The sequence below is a fragment of the Schistocerca serialis genome, chromosome 6 (assembly GCF_023864345.2).
Source record: "Schistocerca serialis cubense isolate TAMUIC-IGC-003099 chromosome 6, iqSchSeri2.2, whole genome shotgun sequence".
Lineage (NCBI taxonomy): Eukaryota > Metazoa > Arthropoda > Insecta > Orthoptera > Acrididae > Schistocerca > Schistocerca serialis.
Window position 1 is genome coordinate 93,237,815 of NC_064643.1, and position 22,692 is coordinate 93,260,506.

A 22,692-nucleotide genomic window follows, 5' to 3' on the forward strand; every position below is an offset into this window, starting at 1 on the left:
GTATGTGTGTGTGTGTGTGTGTGTGTGTGTGTGTGTGTGTGCGCGCACGCGCATCGACTCCCGATTTCTTTTCGTGCGTGCTTAGTTACTGTTGGGTATCGTTCAGGTCTTCGTGCAAGTGTTTGTCAGGTCGTGTGTCTAGTTGGCGTTATTTTCACTCAGCACCATTTTAGATGTTGTCGGCATTCTGCGGCGAGTCGGTCGGTTGCTGCGGACCAGGGAAGTTATCTCTGCAACGTGCAGTCGGCTGGGTCCGCTGGCAGTCCCTGCGCGGTGTCGGAGCGTGTTTGGAGCTTCCCGATCGCTACGAGCTTCGTGGTTCACCGACCCGGGACTTCAAATATGAGTAGTGGTTTCAACTACCCAAGCCACGTCCATTCATGTTGTGGTGGTTCATTTCGGTGATTCGTTTTTGGGGAGGTTTTCCTGTGAGCAACATCGAGTGTTTCTACTGCTGAAATTTAGCCACCGTGCCTGGCTGACTGCAATTCAAGTGCACCAGCGGAATTTTCTGCCTTGGGGCCGTTAGTGTTTTGTGTTACCTGCCCTGGCCACTAACGTAATTTCAGGCAGCGTCCTTTCCTCACCTGTTGTCGCTGTCCAACATGGTGTAGTTTTGACAGCTTAATACATATTTCATTGTGGATAATCACGTTCGTGACTTTTTGTGTTAGAGTTTTCATGTACCGACTGGTGGCAAGCGTTTTGTCGGTCGGTATGTAGTTGTCCCCTGGTTGGGTTCTGACGGATCAAGTGTAGCTGGGCTCACCACCTGTCTGACCTAAGAGAACGGGGACAGACCCACCTCCCTGGAGGCCTTCTGAGTGCCGTTTCCTTTATTGTCCTTCTCACCGGTGTTTAAGTGTCTGTTTATAATCTATCATAGCCAATGATTTAAAGATTTTTGTTTGTACGGGACATTATGTATCTTTGAATTTTGGAATATCAATTGTGGGCCTTAAGCCGCTTAAAACCTTATTCTTGAAACTACCCTTTAAGCAAAAACATTGCGGCCCTGTGCCTTAAAAGATTATAGTAATATATATTAAAATTTTCAAATTTAATTGTGGCCCTCAGCCGCTTGTATTGCACCTTGCATATGTTTGTTGTATCTACTTTTGCCTTGAGGCTTTCCGGACTAGCTGTGTTACCATATATATTTTAATTATTTCATTTGTTATTTTAACTGCATTTATATTTTGTTGACTTTTAAGATTTCTTGTTTGGAGGCCCTCAGCCGTGAAATAATTGCCTTTTTGAAACTCGTAGTTCTAAAGGTTCGGCTATGTGCCGTTTGAAGGTGTTATTAAATTATAATAAATTACAATTTTGAGTGAACCTGACCGACACCTTATTTCGCACTTTCCACAATCCTGATCACCTGTTCTGCCCTGCTGGTTTATCGGGCGTCTCAGTCATACATCCTACAAAGCCTTGAAGCACGTGTATTCAGTCCGAAACACTCTTTATGTTTTATTCATGCTTTTGCTAGAATTGCACAATCCGATGTTATGGAAAGTGATCCAATCTGAACAGATCTGTGCTTACGAGACATGTTCTGCAACACAAAACATTATAGCAGTTAGACATAAAAGTATGTAAAGTTATGAGAAAAATCTTGGGACCAACAATAAAATATGAAATACATAGTCGAAAGGTCGGTGCACAAATCTCCAGGTATATCCCTAAATTCTTTGTTACAATGAGTGTGCATGGTAACAGGGATGGATGCATAGGAAGAACGAACACTCATTCAGATTCGCGTATTCTTGAAAAATAAGATTAATAGTCGCAACTGGTAAGAACAAATAGAAAGGATCAGAAAGAATTAGGAACACTAAACGACCAAGATGCAATCAAACATGTCACACAAACACAGACATACAAGGAAGAAGGTAGAAGAGCAGTCACCACGCGCGCACAGAACAAATCAGACGCACACTTCGGTTTTGTATCAAAAAATACTGGGCTAAATGGAAGACCAATATGTGATGATTTCGTTTGGTCTGAAGCGAAGTGTTACAAGGAAACAGGGTAGAATTACAAACACTGTGTTATTTTTTGTGTCGTCTCGTTGTCACTGTAAGCTTTTACTATGGGAAGCAAGGAGATGATGTTATTTGGTGGCCGGTATCCTCTTTCTGTAACACAACTGAACGCATGTATTAACAGGGTTCTTTATTCGTAAGAATAAGAAAGCTCTGAACTTAAGCTAGTTGTTGTGGTACAAACTCTTCATCAGTAGTCCAAGTTAGCCTCACTGCTGGTGAATTACACGTCGTGCTATTTACACTACTCTGGTCGCTAGGTACTGACTGACTCTCAGCAAGAGGCTGAGCTAACTACGGCTGCGACTCCCACTGGGCTGCGACTGAAGACTCGGTGACTCTCTGGATAACTGACTGACTGGAACTGAGGGGGCCCCTCCAGTCCGCGGCGACGGTCTAAATACCGGTGACCACATAACCACGACCCCGTGGCCCCTGAAATGCGCCCGGTGTTGCACATCATGAGCTTGGTGCATTCACTGTTTCCATTTTGCTTCTTTTTTCACAGTTCAGCACACCTTCTTCCTGTTTTCATGCTTGATCTCTATTCAGTTTTTGATGGGGTATCCACTGGGTCATTTTAACACTAAATCTGATAGGAGTGGGATGGGGTGCTTCCCTCGCCACTTGAATCTCAGCCCATTTTCGGTGCCGGCCGGGGTGGCCGAGCGGTTCTAGGCGCTACAGTCTGGAACCGCGCGACCGCTACGGTCGCAGGTTCGAATCCTGCCTCGGGCATGGCTGTGTGTGATGTCCTTAGGTAAGTTAGGTTTAAGTAGTTCTAAGTTCTAGGGGACTTGATGACAGAAGTTAAGTCCCATAGTGCTCAGAGCCATTTTGAAGCATTTTCGGTTTTAAACTGAATATAGCTATATCGTCTAATGTCAATCTGTGCATCCGTAAGATCCATATTCTGGATGTTGCACTGACTACCAAAAATCTGAAATAACGTAATTCACGACATAGATTTCAAGATCCAGATTCGTTTTGTAATTTCATTTGAATGGAAGAGGTGAGTTTTTCAAAGCTGCTCTTCATAGTTGAAAGAGATATTTATTGGCATGATACAAATATGAGGCAGCCCATAAAACCAAGAGTTAAGTACAAATATTTTACAAAAAGTTCGTCAGAGAAAACCAGTCTGTAACTTGTGTTTACTTTGTGACGTCGATTAGCACCAGCTATTGGTGAATCGTTCCAGTCGTCGGTCTTTGCAACAAGAATTGCAGGAACTACTTTATTTATAACAAGTAACATCGATAGATGCAGGTGAAACTTCTATTAAATTAATAAGAAAGACCCAGAACGTTTTGCAGAAAATGAAGCTGGAAAAATATTTTTCATGAGGAGGTGGACACAAACCTGCTACTTTCCGCTTGCCTAGCTACAACTTCAACATGTCAATCTACCCGATGTTTATGGGAAATACTGTGTAAAGACTAATCTACAAATGCCATTAGTGCGTATTTAACTGTGACCCATTGCATCAGAACAGCGCGCTTTTGATAGACCATCATTGTGCCGTAGCATTGGAAGGGTATACTTTCATAGCACATATAACAACATCAAACACAGGAAGTGTTTACCTGCGATATGTAGTTACCTGTCATTTTAGCTTCAATAATAAATCGTAGCCAAAATGAAACATGAAATAATAATTAAATCAAGACCCTAAGCTGTCGACAGGCGTTGATACACATCAACAGGGACAGTTGAAAATGTGTGCCCCGGCCGGGACTCGAACCCGGGATCTCCTGATTACATGGCAGCCGCTCTATCCATCAGATTGACTTGTTATTTTCCTGAAAATCAGACAACCATAGTCAAATCGTCATTTAATATCATCAGCAAAAAGGATAATCAACAAATTAGTTCAAGCACAAACAATTATTAAATTCCGAACGGGAAGACTATCCCATTATCCCACCCATCTTGTTAATAGTGCGACTGCAAGTATTTATCCCTTGCACGCCCCCCCCCTCTCCCCATGAGACCCACACTCCCAACTTAACGTCCACACACTACACTCGTAGTGCCCCTGCCCATTACATTCGTTGCCGCGGCAGACAATCTTCTCTAGTCCCGTAAGAGTTTGGGCAATGCGTCTGCATCCGCACAGAAGAAGAAGGTTAGCCTTAACTATATGAAGATATCCCAAAGAACAGATACCATCTTTATATAAAATGAAGCATTGTCGAGAAATGCTCAGTTTTCTGATGTTTTGAAACAGCTTATATTCATACCACCTACTCTGTGATCAAGAAAACCCACCAAATACGTAGATTAACTCAATACAATATAAAATTACCAAATAAGCAGCAACCAGTCGCAAAATCATGTTTTTTTTTTAATTTACTTTTGCAAATCCATTTCAACTGATTAACAGCCATCATCGGTGCTAAAAATACAAGAATAAAAATAATTAATAACAGTGACCAAATGAATAAATGTACATAATGCAACGTAAAAGCAATTAATTGTATATAGACGCATTAAACCATTTAAAATGTACATACAAATTTACCTTTCAACGAATATGTGCCCTGAGCAGTAACGCTGTCTTAAGCAGAGGTCAAACATAAAGTGATACATCGAGAACTGACTGTGACAACGAGAAAACATAAGGGGGCGCTGCAAAGCAAACCCGCCCTCTATGCGAAAACATACATATAAAATAAAAATGAGAAGAAGAAATTACATACAATCTGAGAAAAATATAAAGATAAAATACTGAAATATTTCCAAAACATGGATATATTGACAAAGATTTTGTCAACCACTTAGTACAGTTGTCTACGCCAAAAAGCGATTGTACAAATTAGCAAAAAAGGAACAAACATTATTTGGTAATTTTAAGGTTTACGGTCGCTGCACAACTTGGTAACCACATGGAGCCCACCATTCAATAAAATATGGCGGCCCCTAAGTTCCTCTTGTGATGTAAAACGCTATCGCGTCTCATTGGCCACTTCCCTCTACAGGAAGCAAAAATCTGACGTGCCATATTCTTCATTTCACTTTCCGCGCTGTATTGGAAGGTGGAGTTCCACGTCGTGACGTTCACCAACTCCTCGTACACGCGGCTTTTCGCGTCCCGTGAGAAGTGGCTTTTATGCAGCAGTGCTGGCTGGTCTACCCCGAGAACTTGCCGTGCTGGTTGCCGCCCCTCAGGAGCCCGCCGGGTTAAGGCGTCGGCCCCTGCGAGTTATGCCCTCAGTTAGCGTCTGCAGAAAATTACGAGACGCGGCTCGGCCACGTCTCCACCCCCTCCACTGGCGCCCTCACGTGACGATCGCCGGCCTCCAGCTGCGTCCCTGTCTGCAAGGGGCGTCCACTGGGTGAGGAGGGGCGGGCAGGGCTCGCGTCGGTCCTTCTGTTCCCTAGGAAGGCGCCACTGCTACAACGCTGATATCCAACAACTTGTCTCAAAACTCTGTTACTCTCTCTTCCAGCCCAAAGCAAAGTAAGGCTGTAGTTTACCTTTTGTCAGTCTTGGGGTACGCCTATGTTTATACCTCGCAAGCTATCTTACGGTGTGTGGTGGAGGGTACTCCAGGGCCACTAAAATTTCCTCCTTTTAGTGTTCAATTCCTAGTTGGAAGTAAAACTTTCGGTAATCCTCCGCCGAATAGTTTCCCGATTCATCAGTCTTCTGATTGGTTAGATGCTAGAGATCTGTATCAGACCGATTTTTGAACTGATATCTAGAACAAGAGCAACATCAAACATGTGATGAAATTTGTAAATCAATGTAGGGTTTATCCATCAGTGATAACATCCGCTGCAATAGTAAAATGATTTTAATTTTCCAGTAAAATGTTTCAGAACAACAGTCCCATCTTCGGATGCATAGAATGTCCATAGGAGTCAACTAACAGGGGTTAATAGAATACATGATATGTAAGCAGAAAATACATTTCATATATTTTAGACCGTGTGAGGTGCCGGGGCTAGCAGTGTGTTTAACACTAAATTCTTCTAGAATCTTCATATGTAAATGAAGCTCTAAGCCTCCCCCCCCCCCCCCCCCCTATTCTAACTCCGACTTTTACTGTTGCACATGGATTAAGAAGAAGCGCGAACTGACTGTAATTGACCCTGCAAGTGGAGTAGAAAAGAGTTTGGCACCTGCAATAATTTAATTGGATTGAAATTAATTAAATAAAGGAAAGTTTCATTAACCTAGTGAGAAATGAAAGGGTTGCTCTACCGATTAACAGAATGAAAGTTCTGTCCAAAATAACAATTTGATTTATTATGACTAAACTCAAAATCATAAACAAAACACATGAAACATTTACAATACATCAAATTGGATACTCAAATAAATGCTGTGAAGGTGAATTTGTCCATAAACTAGATTGTGACATTTATGACGAAGTGGTATGTGGAGCCAATTCTTTGCAACTCAAATCTTAAGAGAAACACCCAGTAACCCAACATTAATTGCTGCTACAGTAGTGAGAACTCAGACAATGAACATCCAAGACAGAACCACGTAAGAAAAGACGGGAACAGGCGCGCTCTGCTGAGCTCTGAATATCATAGAGCAAATTCCCTAATCTGCCGATGCTGCGGACGTACACTACCAAGCTGTTTTCTTAACTGCAAGGACACGATCTGGCGTACCGGAAGCGATGGCTGGTTGCTTCAGCGTCCCGTCGTGGTGATGTTAATGTCGCGAGTATAGCCCGAAACAAATGACATGGTCTGGTTGTTCCAAACTAAAGACTTCCTAACAATACAAATGCGCCTCTGAGGGAGACGATGAAGGCCCGCCACACAATCACTGACAGTACAGTGATTGATTTTAACAAGCGAAGTCATGGTAACTCTGATACAGTCAACTTTAGCCAAAACTGCCAACTGTACTCGGAAAGTTACATTGAAGTCGAAACTTCAGCAACTTTGTCAAACAGTTACAATTAAATAAAAGTATATTAGACAGCCAATGGAAGGCAGGCTGTCCAGAGCAGCGAGAGCTCAGTCTTGTAACCTACTCCGGCCAAAAGGCGAGAGCCGACTCTCACAAGAGCACCCGTGCAAACCGAACACAGAACATTCCCACCCCCATGCCAGTCGCCGTGGTGAAACGTTCCAATCAGCAACTCGAAAACCGGCGGAAAATTCCACTCTATTGCCGAAGCACTACCTTTCCACCAATGGAGATTCTTGGCGCCAATTTCTGTGCCGATTTTGCTACGTCACGGAGCTATGCCCTGAGCAAGCCAATGACAGTTACGATTTTGCAGAAAACGCGGGAATTTGCCCGCCAAGACTGCCTGGGAACACAAGTCATTCCGACACCTCGCTGGTAGCCCGCCAGAAACGGTTTCCACTAAGTTTCTGCGAAGTAACGGAATCTCTAGCCCAGCCGCTCCGTCGGGCCCCTGTGGGCGTGTCGCCGCCGCTCTTATGACAATGTCGGCGTCTGGAAAGCATTCACTCAACTCCCTCACACCCGGCGGCTTAACCCTTTCAAGATCAGCACAGGCCGCTTGTCACCGGACCACCCGCGTGACGAGATATGCTGCGTGGGAAGTCCGCGTGTGAAGGAATAGCGACTTTTCACCGCATGCAATTAGAGAGGAAGATCGAATTACTCAGAGTAAGACAGAAATATGAGAGGGGGCTCATGCCACCTTTCAACCGAACGTCCACAGCAAGAGAGATAGCCGGACTTTCGCATATACTACTCTATATACGCACATGGTGTACTGTACCAACCATGCACCATTGTTAATATGCCAAATTTTTTTACAGCTGTAGCAGATGATCAGTCATTAATTATACATACAACAGTTGTGGATGCTCTACCAAGAGAAAAAATGTGGGTTTTGTTGCAGTTTCATACCTCGCCCCCCCCTCCCCCCTACTTTTTCCACTGTCGTAACAGCCAATGCGTGAGCAGTTTCATTATCTTTTTAAAAGAACACTTAGTTGAGTGTCAATATTGGTCGCTTCTGCTTCAACACATGAAAATTCCACAGTGTTGATCGATAAGATTTAGGCAACGATGGATTGGTTTTATTATACCAAGAGTGTCGAAAACGAAAATGGTTTTCACTGTTTTCTTTGTACTTTTGGCTTTGACAACCTACTGTTGTCTTTCCACACTGTAATGTAGTATACTCGTTCTTCTACTGTTTTTTTAGTTGTCAGTCTTCTGACTGGTCTGATGCGCTCGTTGAGACCTCCTCTCTTGTGCCAACTTTTTCATCTCAGAACAGCACTTTTACCCTACCTCCTCAATTGTCTGTTGGATACATTCCAATATCCGTCTCCCCATATCTTTTATCCTGTACAACACCCTCCCCCCTCCCTAGCACCACGGAAACATTCCCTGGTGTCTTAACACATGTTCTATCATCCTGTGCCTCTTCTTGTCGCTGTTTTTCAGATGTTCTTCGCTGAGGACAATCTGCTCATTACTGACCTTACCAGTTCACCTACTTTCCAACATCCTTACATAGCACCACATCCCAAAAGGTTCTATTGCATTCTTTTCCTGTGTGCCCGTGCTCGAGGATTCACTATTAGACACTGCAGTACTCCAAACGTTCATCTCAGAAGTTTCTACCACAGATTAAAGCCGATGTTTGATACCAACAGACTCTTCTTGGCCACACATGCTCTCTTTGCCTTTGCTAATCTGCTTCTTATGACCCTGTTTCGTCCATCATATGTTATTTTGCTTTCAAGATTGCAGAATTCTTTCACTTAATCTACCTATGGTCATAAATTTTCGTTTTCATTTTCATTTTCAATTGTCAAGTTTCCCACTATTGCCACTACTGTACTGCTCATCACTTTCGTCTTTCTTCGTTTAACTCTCAGTCGCCGTTGTACAGACTACTCACTAGACTGTTCCCTTCATTGAACAGAAGCTGTAGTTCATCTTTCACTGAGGATGTCAATGTGATACCCCAATTTTATCATTGATATATTTCTACACTGAATTTTAATCCCACTCTCTTGAACTTCTCTGTTACTTCCGTTATCGCTTCTTCGATGTATAGATTAAATATTGTTGGTCAAGCGAGGGGGGGGGGGGGAAGGGGGGGGAGGATCGTAACCTTGTCTTACTCCACTGTTGTTATTCCTAGCACTTTGATCTTGGCCTTCCAATTATGTCTTTGACTCTTCGTTCTTGAACAGATTTTATCTTACCCTTGTTTCTGTACTGTAACTTACTACCATTTTTCTCAGAATTTCGAATATCTTGCAACATCTTAGTGTGGAGTCTTGCTTCCATCAAAAGCTTAAAATAGGAACTGCCTCTCCAAGATCTTTATCTTCCCAAAGGCAGAACTGATCATCCTCTAACAGAACTTAAATTTTCTTTTCCATTCTTCTGTGTACTATAAGCTTGTATGCATGAGCAGTTAAGCTGTCTGTGTGACAGTTCACGCACTTGTGTGTCTTTCCTATCAACAAGAATGTATAGATGATATTTTTCTGGAAGTTTGTTGGTACGTCTCAGGTCCGATAGATTCTACAAAATAACTTGAATAGTCCTTTGGTTGCCACCTCCCCCAATGGTTTTACAAATTCTGAAGAAATATTATTCTTACTTTCTGCCTTATTTGATCCCAAGTCTTCCAAAGCTCTGCTAAATTCTGACTCATACTCAATGTTCTATATATCTGTATTTGTTTCATAGGACCACATGGTGAGGGACCGCCACAGCAGTTAACAGCCTGTTAAGTGAATGTAGCAAAATAAGGAGACATTCAGTCATTACGAGCCGAGCTTCGCGTCTGGAAACTGATGGTAGTGAAGGGAAGGCAGGATTTGGTTACGGCTGTGGACGGGGCTGTTATCAGTTACTATTGATTGCCTTTTATAGTTACACACAATTTATTTTAAACCAGTAATTCCAGACTCAACAACAAATAAGAATGCCACACGTTATTAATGAAGGCCTTACACGCCAGGAATGGCAATAAATTAAGAATTGTTTAAAACTCGCTGCAACTTACAAATTACAGGTATTGAAATATTAAAGACATGTCGCCACAAACACAGCAGACGGCATCAGACGCCAGGAATGGCAGTAAATAAGGTTTCAAGGCTTACTGCTAAAATACAAATACCAAATTAAAATTTTAAGGCAAATGACCACAAACACGGCTGAAGGCACTAATATAAAAAAATTAGAAAACTGCTGTAAAACAGCAAATACAATAGCGAAAGTTAATTAAAAAAACAAGCAACTGATCCAGACGGTGCTCCAGGAATCGACCTCTGAGGTCTGGCAACAAACACTTTCGCGAGCGATGAGATAGGCAGCCAAGCATTCACTTCACAAGACGGTAACTCAGACTACTGCCAGTCTAACGAATGACTAACGATAATCTTGGTGAAGCTCCCTGACGTCCGATAAACCAAATGCAACGATGGAACAATTCGCCAAAGCCGGAACCGGTGCTCTGCACTACGTCCAGAATACTGTGTTTAGAGCCCTCGGAACGAGAAAAGGAATCACTACCACCAGAGTAATCACCAACCGGCCTACAATCAAGAAAGCTGTCAAAACTACACTCCTTACCGGACAGCAGCGGCAAGGAGAGGAAATGTACACTGCCGTTGCATATACTAACCTCCAGGGCAGGTAACTGGGGCGTTAACGGCCACCAGGCAAGATACATTCCCACTGGTTGAACTAAACGAATTGTAAGAAGTTGAACGCAGTAAATAGTAATAAGGAGTCGAGGAAAGCTAATCAGATCCGCCTTCCCTAAGCACTCCACTCGCTGCTCTTCGCTTCGGCGACACTACGACGAGCAGCCACACGAACCCAAGTCACTGGAGAATCACAAGGTCTCACAATGGCAGAGGTCTCTCTACTTGGATTGAAATGCACTCATCTTAAAGCTTGCTGGGTCCGGTTTACGACGAAGTCATGCATTCTCTTAACCACAGCCCTTCCATCCGGCAGTCCATTCGTGCCACCAGCGGTACCAGTGTCTTCTTACACTGCGCGGATCTGGCTTCTCCACAGTCCCCAACCGAACTCGCTCACTCACGCGATCCGGAAAAACAACGACGTCGCCCCGAAGATAGGGCAACAGTTACTACATATCGATAACCGCCGCTTCTGCCACTAGCGGACAGGCAACGCTTGTGAAACAGAGTGGCGCGAGTCAACACGTGAAGAAGACAAACAACCGCAACCATGCCAACTAAACGATACCGTCTGGCCTCCAACAGAGGACGGAAACCTACAAACAGCACCAACGCGAGCCGCAGCATAGTTCAGCGTCATAGCCTCATGCTAGCTTCCTTTAAATATTTCAACTCTCCAGCTCTTGTCATCAATTGATCGCTGGGATCGATGTCATTTACAGTAATAGCACTCTTGTTCCATGATCACGATACTGTAGTGAATTATGTCGTAGATGCTCCAGCACAGTCTATGAACTAGCGGAAGATGAACTCAAGATGATGGCCTTCACCAGATGAACTTCACACTGCTCGCCGGCTGCCACCTGCTGATGGAGAGGCTGAGTGCCAGCCTACAACACCACATCGCAGAATGCTACCAATACCGGACTTCAATGTGGAAGTCAGCAACGGGGTCTCTTGGATTCCACGTTCCTGCTCAACACTTATGCGCCTTTGGGTTCTGAAACTTACAAAGGGTAGGGAGCATATAAACCTACAACCAGACTACCGACACCAGGTGTATTGTGGATGTGTCACTATGAATCATGGGAGAATTCTGAGTGGGAAGGAGTACAGTCCACAGCTGACGAGAGAACCACGCCGCGCCTCCAGGGTCGCTGACACCACCTCCTCGGCGTGCAAGGCTGAGCTGACTCGCCGGCCGAAGTGGCCGTGCGGTTCTAGGCGCTGCAGTCTGGAACCGCGAGACCACTACGGTCGCAGGTTCGAATCCTCGGGCATGGATGTGTGTGATGTCCTTAGGTTAGTTAGGTTTAACTAGTTCTAAGTTCTAGGGGACTAATGACCTCAGAAGTTGAGTCCCATAGGGCCCAGAGCCATTTGAACCATCTTGAGTTGACTCGACGGACGTCGGCTAGAATTCAACACGCAGCTGAATCAGCAACAGCTGAGGCTGCTGCAGAAGAAGTACGACTTGTAAACAAGGTAAATAAATAATGAACTCTAATAAGGTTTTATAGGCGTCGTTGACGCTTCACACGTTCCCAGCAGCCATCCTTCTCAAGCCATCATACGGTGTATGTGTACTACCGTCTCCACACCTTATTGTTTCATTCAAAATGGGAACACGGTTTTCAGTAAGTAACCATGTGAGCTCTAATTTCCAGTCGTTGTCACTTTGCAAGATGCGTGTGTGGGAAAGTTACATATTACCTGCATTATTCTGTGAACGTACAGCCTCAGAATTTTCGCACTAAACCTCTCCACGATGGACAGATCCTCTCTTGTAGCATGAGCCGCTCCAGTTCTGTGAACTTCTCCGTAACGTACTCGCGCTTACTAGGCGATCCCGCGGTCAAACCCGCCATCTTCTTGGGATCTTCTCCGTATTCTACATTAATCTTATCTGGTAAGCATTTGCGGAGGGGCGAGAAATGGTCAGTAAACAGTCGGGTGTCTAGTAAGTCACTTCTTATGTAGATCCACTGCGTTTATTTTACTATTCTTTCAGTTAACCTCAGCCCTTGCTCTACATTTCCCACAGCGACTCTCTCGTGAGGTCATTTCGTTTTAGGCTGCTCTGCATGGATATTCCTACATCGGCCTCTGCATTTGCACCCCTAAAGTCATTGTACAGCGCATGGCGGAGAATACTTCATACCAGAAGTCGCAAATTTATGTCTTATTCCATTCGCATATTGTCTTTATGCCTTAGTATGCACACTGATGTCTCCTATTCTCATAAGCCCTAAACGAGATATAGGGAAGAGTCCTGCCTTAACGTTTACACCTGTAAGAATGTGAAATATTTTAAAACTTTGGAATTTAATACAGCACTTCGGTACTTAAAATAATGGCTTTTTAATGTTCATATATGATTTCCCTGAAACTTTACAAAAGTGACATGTCATGTGGAAGTAAAAACAGTCAGACCGTTTTCCAGTACCGACCAGTGCCACTGTAGGTATATTTTCAGACTACTGATAACATTACACAAGCAAAGAAAACCATGAAACACCTCATTCTATGGACAGAATTCACTAATTTCAAACACTATTATTCACTTTCCAGAATGGTCCCGAGTTCGAGTCTCGGTCGGGCACACAGTTTTAATCTGCCAGGAAGTTTCACTATTATTCACTTATTGCAATGATCACAAATAAAATACAATACAGTTTCTTGGTATTCACAACCCTGTGCCCACTCTTTACATGTATCGCATTGTTCCCCATTCTTCTTCAAACGACTCAGAGCATATTACACATATTGCAATCTCGTCCGTTCTTAGAATGTCCCCACCAAATTCCTGCTTCTTTTGACACACCCTATTTGTTGCAGCACTATTTGAACTGTACACTTGTATGGTTCTGTTAGATGCATCTCAAGTTTCTCTACTGAGTCGCTGACTGATTTCAGGTCTCTTTCTGACTTCATTTTCTCTGTTCTTTATCTTTTATTCTATCACTTAAAGAGCTCCGCGGGACATGAAAAGACTCAGCTGTATGCCTTGCTGTCACTTTCCGCAATATTAGTTCATTTATTGTCATCCTCATATTCTCTTCAGTCTGTTTTTCTTTCATTTTCGCCTTGATCAAGGGCATTTCACTCTGAAAAGTGGAGAGAAAGGGTTGTTACTTTATTCCCTTAACGTTCTGAATGGCTCTGAGCACTATGGGACTTAGCGTCTATGGTCATCAGTCCCCTAGAACTTAGAACTACTTAAACCTAACTAACCTAAGGACATCACACAACACCCAGTCATCACGAGGCAGAGAAAATCCCCGACCCCGCCGGGAATCGAACCCGGGAACCCGGGCGCGGGAAGCGAGAACGCTACCGCACGACCACGAGCTGCGGACCCTTAACGTTCTGATTGGTCGGTACTGCAAGACAACTGGCCGGTCGGTACTGTGCGACGATCGTGCAATAAAATCGATCGCCGGGTTCCCGGGTTCGATTCCCGGCGGGGTCAGGGATTTTCTCTGCCTCGTGATGACTGGGTGTTGTGTGATGTCTTTAGGTTAATTAGGTTTAAGTAGTTCTAAGTTCTAGGGGACTGATGACCATAGATGTTAAGTCCCATAGTGCTCAGAGCCATTTGAACCAATAAAATCGATATCGAGAGCGTACTGTTTAATACACAATGTCTTAAAAGTTTTATGGTACAGTATCCTTAAACACCATATACGTGTACCACAGTCCTGAAACTAACTTCTTGCACGCTGCTCACACACAAAAACATTAAGCGCTCACAGCCCAGGAAAAAAAAAAAAAAAATGGTTCAAATGGCTCCGAGCACTATGGGACTTTAACAGCTGTGGTCATCAGTCCCCAAGAACTTAGAACTACTTAAACCTAACTAACCTAAGGATATCACACACATCCATGCCCGAGGCAGGATTCGAACCTGCGGCCGTAGCAGTCGCGCGGTCCCGGACTGCGCGCCTAGAACCGCGAGACCACCGCGGCCGGCGACAGCCCAGAAACAACTGAACGCCGGACAAGTGCTTGACGTTTTATGGGTGAGATCATGGCGTGTTTCAGTTCACCCTTTGTATGTGCTGCCACCTATTACTAGAAAGGAGAACTAGCGACGGCCGGTACTGTAACACGGTCACTACTCGTGCCAGAATGATTGCTCAGTCGTGCTGGAATATCAAGCGAGGTGGTGCGGTGGTTAGCACTGGACTCGCATTGGGGGGAGGGGGGGGCAACGGTTCAAACCCGCGTCTGGCCATCCTGACCTTAGTTTTACGTGATTTCCCTAAATCGCTTCAGGCGGTTCCTTTGAAGGGGCATGGCCAACTTCCGTCCCCATTCTTTCCTAATCCGATGGGACTGATGACCTCGCTGGATGGTCCTCTCCTCCAAATAAACCAACCTAGAATACAGAGCCCCTAAATATTTATGTCGCGTTCCTTCCAGTGATTCCCTCTTAAGTCACTTTGTTACACATTCATACGGGCCGTGCGGAGCTGTTACGATCGTGGTAGCATTTCCCTGAATTCATTCGACGCCTACTGCCATGCCTGCTTGGTAAGGCCTCTACACTCGCGTTTTTATAAAACTAGCCCTACAGAAGCACTTCTTATAACTCTTTCAACATACCCAAGCCTTCAGTCTGCTTTTTGTTTTCAATTATTCGTCCCATATTATATCGCTTCGTAGTATTGTCCTTAAATACGTGTGTATGTGATTCGCTCAACATATTCACCACTGACTAACTGGTTCTTTCTCTTTTTGTAGAGACAGTATTGCTTTTCTCCACCTTTAAAGAGAGCTGTCATTCATCACACAAAATGGAAATTTTGTCCAAAACTGTATGAATTTCCTTAAGATCGTTCACCGATTATACTTTCCGGTTTGGCAACAGCATTGTCAGTGTACAATCTGCCGGAAGTGTTACTAATATCAGGTCAATCGTATGGGGATTATTAAGCTTTCTTGGGACACAACCAATATTACTTTCGTTTCTCCTGGACATTCTGGTAGACAAATATTCTAACTGATATGTTTTTATGTTGCTCTTCTGTGTTGCTAACTGAACTGGTTACCTGTTTTTAAACTTTCGTATTCGTATGTGTTGTAATGTTAATCTGAATAATGCAAGTGGCGTGATTACGTATACGCCGTCGGATAAAAAGAATTGCCAAATCTAACTGAAACAGTATAACTGTATTGTGATTAAGTTTTATCAGAAATAATTACAAAACATAAAACTGTATATTTAATATGCTGTCCTGTGGAATTCTGCATCGCACAGTGCACTGACCGATGATAACACACGAAACTAACAGATTAAAAATACTACATAAAATTACAGAACGAATTTCGGAAGAATAACTATTCAAAATGTTCCTATTAAAATACTCCCTTTATTAATGTACGCAAACTGATTAAATAGAATTCCAAACATTAAATGAGACACACATGGAGAAAACGCTGCACTGTATGATGAAGATTATCTGCATATGAAATGACATCTGTACTAAACTTTACCTACACTGAACCTAATGACAATTTCGAAATGCAAAGCTTAACTCTACATGATCTTACCATGTAATGACTGTCATGTTAAACTGGCTCTAACAAATTTTCGTGACTTACTTTGTGGCAACGGCGACTCAGTACTGCTCGAAAGTGGTGATTATTAAAATACTGCATAGCAGCAGACCAGGTAAAGGAAAGGAGGTCTTGGCCACTGCAGTACAAGGTAAAGCAGCCGTGGTAAGCACGTAACGTGATTTATTTTTAAGCAACTGTGTACCGTTAAGTACAGTGCGGTGACACAACTACAAAATTTTCGTGTGGAGACGGTGGCAGAAACTCGGCTTATTAAATGACTGACTGAGATCAGTATTCAAAGTGGCCGAGTGGTTCTAGGCGCTTCAGTCGGGAACCACGCGGCTGCTTCGGTCGCAGGTTCGAATCGTGCCTCGGGCATGGATGTGTGTGATGTCTTTAGCTTAGTTAGGTTTAGGTAGTTCTAAGCCTAGGGGACTGACGACCTCCGATGTTAAGTCCCATAGTGCTTAGAGCCATCTGAACCATCTATATTGCGAAACTCTGATTCCTGAACAATAACAACCACGTTTAGAAAAATCACTTCTTAGAAAAAAAATATTTATCTGCCAAAGAAAACGTCGCTGAAACGGTAATGGTGAATTTGTGACTCTGAGTGCAAGCCATGTGAACAGATAATTTTGCTTAATATCGTCTCGACAGTCAAACCAGCTGACCCGAAACAATAAAGACAAAATTCCGAAAATTTGTTTTTCACAAATACGTTATAAATTACACGCAAGCCAGCAGTACAGCAACAACATTACCTGGATAGGATACCTTCACAGTTCTCGTATCGATCTTTACCAAATCAAATTTCCAAAAAGCAACATCCTCTGCATTTGCACCTCAGTGTTCTGCTAGTTATTTCCAGACCTCTCAGCAGCGCGACCAACAACCGACTCGCTCATTTACTTTTTACCGAATGCTACAATGACGACGACAGTGCTACTGACAACCAAAGATCATATTGCTTGTACTAATAATCACGATAACTGAAGACTTCTGTTTGAAAAACATCCGGTGTACAAGTATGAAGTACGATACATCGAATAAAAAGAGAGCTCTCATCATTTTCATTCAGAACCAAAATAGAGCTAGTAACTTTACAATATTCACCGAGCAATCAAGACACCGGTAAGTGCCAGCAAGGGAGGTGGGGGAGGTGGAGGGCGGGGAGAGACATCAAAAAAGGGAACTTGACCATTTTTGGAATCTGGATGTAGGCTTTCCCTTCATTACAAATTTGTCACGAGTTTCTAGCTTTGATTATCTGTGACTGAACCAAGCTTCATATTTAACACTGACGAGCGCAGCTGTTACTTTAGCATACAATATTCATGTTTTTCATTTTTTTTTACTTACGGGGAATTATGGTGATTCATTGATGTGGTGGAGGTTTCGACAAAATTCTGCTAAAACAGCGTCCTCGACGTGTTCTCTGTCTCTTCCTCGTGCAATTTGTCGTGCTACACAAAGCGACCGATCCAGTACCCTACCGCACGAAATGGGACGCCAATTCCTGGACGGCATAAACACGACAGCAGTACGAGAGACAGATATCCGTCCGTAACTCCTTTCAAGTCGCCTCCTCTCCTCGCTGTACAACTTAATTACAACTTCATGCCACCATTCGTCAGCGGACAAAGAATATCCATGATGCCTTACAGTTCTATATTCAATTTTACGTGATAGTGTGCTGTCTCCTCGATGGGGCCGAGACTTAAAATAGCACCCAGAAGGATCACTCAGCCTCGTTTGTCAGATTTATGGAGCAGCAAACACGTGACGTCTGCCTCGCATAGTCAGTGTTGTTGTTGTGGTCTTCAGTCCTGAGACTGGTTTGATGCATCTCTCCATGCTACTGTATCCTGTGCAAGCTTCTTCATCTCCCAGTACCTACTGCAGCCTACATCCTTCTGAATCCGCTTAGTGTATTCATCTCTTGGTCTCCCTCTACGATTTTTACCCTCCACACTGCCCTCCAGTACTAAACTGGTGATCCCTCGATGCCTCAGAACATGTCCTACCAACCGATCCCTTCTTCTAGTCAAGTTGTGCCACAAACCTCTTATCCCCAATTATATTCAATACCTCCTCATTAGTTATGTGATCTACCCATCTAATCTTCAGCATTCTTCTGTGGCACCACATTCCGAAAGCTTCTATTCTCTTCTTGTCCAAACTACTCAGTGTAGACGGCAACATATTTCGTGCTAGACGTCATGTTGACGAAACTCTTCCACTCATGCCGCGCGGGATTAGCCGAGGGGTCAAAGGCGCTGCTGCAGTCATAGACTGTGCGGCTGGTCCCGGCGGAGGTTCGAGTACTCCCTCGGGCATGAGTGTGTGTGTTTGTCCATAGGATAATTTAGGTTACGTAGTGTGTAAGCTTAGGGACTGGTGACATTAACAGTTAAGTCCCATAAGATTTCACACACATTTTTTGACCGCTCATGCTTTCAGAGAGTTAGAAAGAGCCACTAATATTTATCGTGCCATTTACTGTTCTCGAGACGTGTGTTACCGATGTAATTTAGGTACTGGGAAGATGAAACGCCAGCCTGTAGTCTCCAACTACACGTCTAAACGCTGCCGCTAAGGATTAGAAAATCAAGCTATCGAGATATTTGATTGGATAAATCTAAATTTCTCGTGCGCAATGTATTACAATTCCCGAGCCGAATACGGATCGTTCTCAGTCTTATGACAGTGGTACAACCCTAATTAATCAATTTTACAACTTACTGCTTGATTCAGATCTGTGAGTAGGATCAACGACGATACAGTCTCTTCACTTGGGTGCTTCTAGCCAGACGAGACGAGCTGGTGGGCAGCGTCAGGTGAACCCACAAAAATTCTGTTTTAGTACATATTTTGCTATATGCGAATTAGAGCTGTCTGAACAAAATTTTGTGTTGGTGATACTGTTTCGTAACTTCAGCTTCTAATCTAGAGCTTGACCAGTCTGGAGAAACAAAGCATCGAATTCCATCTACAGCTTATCTTTAAACGTCCGTAGCTGATGATCTCATGTAATGAAAATTATACAGTTTTAAACGCAGCAAGTTCAAAAACTGTTTTGTTAGTATTGACGTCTTTCGCACATAACTTCAAAAAGCCTTTGTCTTGCTGCAGTATAATACTACGTTGTTCCAGACGCGTTTCGCCTTTTCTGTTATAGGCGTCTTCAGTAGATTTTTAGCTACTCGTCTGTCCTGTAGAATATGCTATGCTGAGTGAAAGTGAAGAAGAATGAGTACAGAATATGGACTCAGATTAAATTGAGGAAAGACGAAACTAGAAGTAGCGGAAATGAGAACAGCGAGAAACTTAACATCAGGATTGACGGTCACGAAGTTGATGGGACAACGAATTCTGCTACCTAGGTAGCAAAATAACCAGAGAGGGACCGAGCAAGGAGGACATCAAAAGCAGATTAGCTCTGGCAAAAAGGACATTCCTGGCTAAGAGAAGTCTACTAGTATTAAACATAGGCCTTAATTGGAGGAAGAAATTTCTGAGATGTACGTCTGGTGTACAGCATTGTATGGTAGTGAAACATGGACTGTGGGAAAACCGGAACAGAAGAGAATCGAAGCATTTGAGATGTGGTGCCGGCCGCGGTGGTCTAGCGGTTCTAGGCGCTGCAGTTCGGAACCGCGGGACTGCTACGGTCGCAGGTTCGAATCCTGCCTCGGGCATGGATGTGTGTGATGTCCTTAGGTTAGTTAAGTTTAATTAGTTCTAAGTTCTAGGGGACTGATGACCTAAGATGTTAAGTCCCATAGTGCTATGAGCCATTTGAACCATTTTTTGAGATGTGATGCTACAGACGAATATTGAAAATTAGATGGACTGGAAAGGTAAGGAATGAGGGGGTTGTGCGCAGAAGCGGAGAGGGAAGGAACATGAGGGAAACACTGACAAGGAGAAGGGACAGGCCATAGGATATTTCTTAAGACATCAGGGAATGACGTCCGTGGTACTAGAGGAAGCTGTAGAGGGCTGAAACTGTAAAGGAAGGCAGAGATTGGAATACATCCCGCAAATACGTGAGGACGTAGGTTGCAAGTGCTACTCGGAGATGAAAAGGTTGGCACAGGAGAGGAATTCGTGGCCGGCCGCATCAACCCAGTCGGAAGACTGACAACCACAAAAAAAGACATAATGTTGATGCAATTAACACAATAGAAATATGCCATCTCAAATTTGGCCCCACACGAAATCCTGAGGAGGTGAATTGCTATAAAATCAATAACTGTATTTTAAGAACAACTGAGTATAAAAATATGATAAATTGAATCAAAATAAACTGGGGATTTATTGCAGAAGTTCGACTTCGAACACAAGCAAAGCAACAGATTCATAATACCAATCTAACACCGTAAACAGGTAATCGGCACAAGTACGATGTGCTGGGATCGTTAATGAATTCAGGCTGCACATTCTCTCGGTGATGCGAATGAGCCCCACGAATCTGAATTCGACTATGTAGTGGTTGACTGTCTGAATTAAACTGGAAAGAACCTATCTTCAGAACTGGAATCTAACGAAACTGCGGTGTCGATGTGGCCTCATAAAGCAGCGAATTCCCACCTAACGAGCCGATGCTGCACAATGTGCCCTCAGATCTCTTACCATCTCAATGGACACAAGCCCAGAATCTGCGGATCGTGCTAAGTCGTCGGCACGACGTCATGGCGCAGAGCACCAGAATCATCGGCCCCTTAGTGACGGAGCACGTGAAGTCACCTGTCAGAGAACGGATCGCAGAGTTCCTGATCATCCGTTCCAGTACCCGACTCCGCCGTCTGCACCGACACGGCAGCAAACACCAATCAGGCAAAATGTTATTGCTTCTTCTTAAATATTCGATTACATGGTTTATTAGCAGCATATCGCCATTAATTTCTGTCTTCAACCTTTCTCTTGAGAGCAGTACAGATAGTGCAGCTGGCATCCTCCATGATCTAGTTGATGTATTCCAATCTCAGTCTGCCTCTTATATTTTTCTCTTCTATTGTCCTTTCAATGATACTTTTAATGATACCATCATGTCTCAGCATATGACCGACCCATGTATCCCTTCTATTACGTTCATGAGACATAGCTTTTATTTCTCCAGTCTGTTGCGAACCTCTTCGTTTGATTCCTTGACTTCCCAGCCAATCTCGAGCATTCTGCGGCAGCACCACATCTCGAAGGCTGTTATTTTACGAGGGCAGTTCAATAAGTAATGCAACACATTTTTTTTCTGAAACAGGGGTTGTTTTATTCAGCATTGAAATACACCAGGTTATTCCCCAATCTTTTAGCTACACAACACTATTTTTCAACGTAATCTCCATTCAATGCTACGGCCTTACGCCACCTTGAAATGAAGGCCTGTATGCCTGCACGGTACCATTCCACTGGTCGATGTCGGAGCCAACGTCGTACTGCATCAATAACTTCTTCATCATCCGCGTAGTGCCTCCCACGGATTGCATCCTTCATTGGGCCAAACATATGGAAATCCGACGGTGCGAGATCGGGGCTGTAGGGTGCATGAGGAAGAACAGTCCACTGAAATTTTGTGAGCTCCTCTCCGGTGCGAAGACTTGTGTGAGGTCTTGCGTTGTCATGAAGAAGGGGAAGTTCGTTCAGATTTTTGTGCCTACGAACACGCTGAAGTCGTTTCTTCAGTTTCTGAAGAGTAGCACAATACACTTCAGAGTTGATCGTTTGACCATGGGGAAGGACATCGAACAGAATAACCCCTTCAGCGTCCCAGAAGACTGTAACCATGACTTTACCGGCTGAGGGTATGGCTTTAAACTTTTTCTTGGTAGGGGAGTGGGTGTGGCGCCACTCCATTGATTGCCGTTTTGTTTCAGGTTCGAAGTGATGAACCCATGTTGCATCGCCTGTAACAATCTTTGACAAGAAATTGTCACCCTCAGCCACATGACGAGCAAGCAATTCCGCACAGATGGTTCTCCTTTGCTCTTTATGGTGTTTGGTTAGACAACGAGGGACCCAGCGGGAACAAACCTTTGAATATCCCAACTGATGAACAATTGTGACAGCACTACCAACAGAGATGTCAAGTTGAGTACTGAGTTGTTTGATGGTGATCCGTCGATCATCTCGAACGAGTGTGTTCGCACGCTCCGCCATTGCAGGAGTCACAGGTGTGCACGACCGGCCCGCACGCGGGAGATCAGACAGTCTTGCTTGACCTTGCGGCGATGATGACACACGCTTTGCCCAACAACTCACCGTGCTTTTGTCCACTGCCAGATCACCGTAGACATTCTGCAAGCGCCTATGAGTATCTGAGATGCCCTGGTTTTCCGCCAAAAGAAACTCGATCACTGCCCGTAGTTTGCAACACACATCCGTTACAGACGCCATTTTAACAGCTCCGTACAGCGCTGCCACCTGTCGGAAGTCAATGAAACTATACGAG